Source organism: Palaemon carinicauda, chromosome 15, assembly GCF_036898095.1.
Source record: "Palaemon carinicauda isolate YSFRI2023 chromosome 15, ASM3689809v2, whole genome shotgun sequence".
NCBI lineage: Eukaryota > Metazoa > Arthropoda > Malacostraca > Decapoda > Palaemonidae > Palaemon > Palaemon carinicauda.
Window position 1 is genome coordinate 44,300,356 of NC_090739.1, and position 3,109 is coordinate 44,303,464.

Here is a 3,109-nt window from a genome sequence, read left to right on the forward strand (position 1 = left end):
GCGTCGCTTAACGTCAACGTGCGGCTGGCAACCCACACTGGATAGCATCGGTGGAGGCACCACCTCAACTGGTAGACGCGAGAAGGTTACCTCAGCGTCAACAGGACGCACAACCGATCGCTTGGAAGGTTGTTGGCTAGGAGGAACGGTAGCAACCTTCTCCGCATGAAAGTCCTGCATCAAAAACGTAAGCTGGGACTGCATGTCTTGCAGCAAAGCCCATTTAGGGTCAACGGGAGCAGGTGCGGCGACAGACGGTGTTAATGACTGAAGCGGTACCGCTTTGCCTCTCTTAGGCGGTGAGCAGTCATCAGATGACGGCACCAAGTCCGAACTGACCCAGTGGCTACAACTGGGACGTTGGACTTGTCCTGAAGGGACCGATTTACGTTTTAAAGGTCGTGAGACCTTGGTCCAAAGTTTCTTACGAGAAACACCTTCAGACGACGAGGTATAAATGGGCTCTCTCGTCTTACGTAGGTAGGGGCGATCTTGGGGAGATACGCCTGATACCATAGAGGGAACGTCTGTTCGCTGATTAAAGCCTCTCGAACCCATGCGTCGAGCGACATTGCTTCTCCCCTGGACTTGGGAGCTTGCAAGAGGTCCCGGACTAGGAGGACGACAGGCACGAACAGACGAACCCTCAAGCGCAACACTGTTCACAACACTATCACTAGGCACTTTCTCACTTCCCACTGCACTTTGGCACTTAAGCTCCTTAACATCCGCCATGAGTTGATTACGGTCACTTGCAAGGGACTCAACTCTCTCCCCCAGGGCATGGATGGCACGCATCATGTCAGCCATCGAAGGTTCCTGAGTGCTAGGAGGGGGGTTAGGAACAACCACTACAGGGGAAGGAATAGGTTGTGGGGCATGAGGAGAGGAAACATCAATAGACCTAGAAGAACTTCTCCTAATTCTATCTCTCTCTAGCCTGCGTGTGTACTTTTCAAATTCGATAAAATCGAATTCCGAAAGGCCTACGCACTCCTCACACCGATCTTCCAATTAACAGGTTTTACCCCGACAATTGGAACAAACAGTGTGAGGGTCGATAGAAGCCTTCGGGAGACGCCTAGAACAGTCCCTAGCATTGCATTTTCTAAATTTGGGAACTTGTGAAGGGTCAGCCATTTTGAAAGGTCAAGGGGAAAGTCCAAAAAACGATCTAAGTCATCAACAATGAATCCGATACAAAAAAAGAGTTCAAGGATTTATTTGAAGAATAACCCTGCACAGCGAAAGCTCAAAACCAGAATATAGTACTTCACCAAAGATGATGTGAAAAACTCCAGTTAGCAACAGCGAGTAAAGTACGTCTTGTCGACACGTCGACAGAGAGAAAATTGAGTCTTTGTTTACATAGAGCTTGGTATCTGGCCGACAGATGGCGCTGATGGGCACACCCGCAACCTGTGTAGCAATCGCTGGCGAGTTTTTGTACAAGTTTTTGTCTATCGAGCAACAGAGTTGCAGCTATATATTCACCGGCTAAGTTAAATATTTAAAAACAAGAAGTGAAAAAAAGGTGTAGTTTTCACGTATCCATTTTTAAGGGAACTTGGTTTTTAAAGTCTCATTTAGATATAGAATCTAATTTGTTACTCATATATAATTAAAATGGTGTTAGATTTAGTTATAAATTTGTTGAAAATGAATTAAGAATTTCTCACAAAACTATAAATGATTGGAGCTCACTCATTTGTGAGGTTATTGTGCATTGGGTAGTCAGAAAGGTGCAGCTCACCTTTACCCTCCAACTTCAGTACACAGAGGGTTTTTGGCTTTCTTATATCTAATATGGCTGTGTTGGGAAGGTCGCAAGGGGAGCGAAGCGCACCCCCCCCCCCCCACATGTTCAGTAAGGATACGGCTACTAGGTTAGGTTAGGTAGTTTGTTTAGGTTAGCTGGTGGCCTTGCTTATTGATAATTCTACATGTGCCATTATTCGAGTGTGAAAATGGATTTCTAATTCATTTCCCACCCAAAAAACCTGGTTTCCCACAGGGGTCCCACAAGATTGAAAAGGTTAACAAATAGGGTAAAAATACTGTTCCTCCTGAAAAAAAAAAAAAAAAAAAAAGAGGAGAGCTTCAGATAAAGCACTAAGTAATTCATCAGAAAAAAAATTGTGGCGGAGCTATTGGTATTATTTAGGTATAGGCTACCAAAAATTTATTTAGACAACTACCGCAGTTTTGAAGAACTTAGTAAATTTACTTTTAGCACCAATCCACAAAAGTCAACGGTGTTAGTAATAAGACAAAAACATAAGAGGTTATAAAGGTTAGTGGAGCCAGGAATGAAAGAATAGAAACAGTTAAAGAACACAAGGTATTATATAGTATAAATAATTAGGAGAATGGACCTTTTTCTCTAGAAAAAAGTAGTTTTTTTCCCTAGGTTACATTACCCAGTAATAAAGTACAATGAAACCTCTTCGCATCCGAGGTGACAATAACAGATTTTGTTAACGTTTATTACTGTAGTTGATCAACACAAGTTCTTAATGCTAACACATCATTACTTCACCTTTCTAAAGCACTTGAGGCATCGGTCCTTTTGTAGTGATATGATAATTAAACTAATTACACTATTATCAACTTATACGATGGTAAATTGTTTGCACTATAACCAAGGAAATCAAACTACGAGAGCGTCCACTCTAGTTAAAAAAATACTCAAAACAAAAACGTTAAGGTTATGTAACAGCTCCCCCTTTAACTTTCGCAGGGTGGTAATACTTGTTGTTGTTATTATTATTATTATTATTATTATTATTATTATTATTATTATTATTATTATTATTATTATTATTATTATTATTATTATTATTATTCACATACGACACGTTTCTGAAAAGGTTAGGTAAAAAAAATTACAAGGATAAACACAAAGACAGTAAAGAGCTCACTGTGTTTGGTATCAACAACACAAGCACAAGCTGCACAACTAAATTCACTGACAGGGAAAATTAGTTTGGAAAAGCGCTCGAAGATATACCATTTCTTAATACGAGGTCAACTTAAAATGGAAATGTAATTTTTTTTAATGTAAAGTTTAAAAATGAAGCAGTAAATAGGATTTGATCCATTGTTGCTG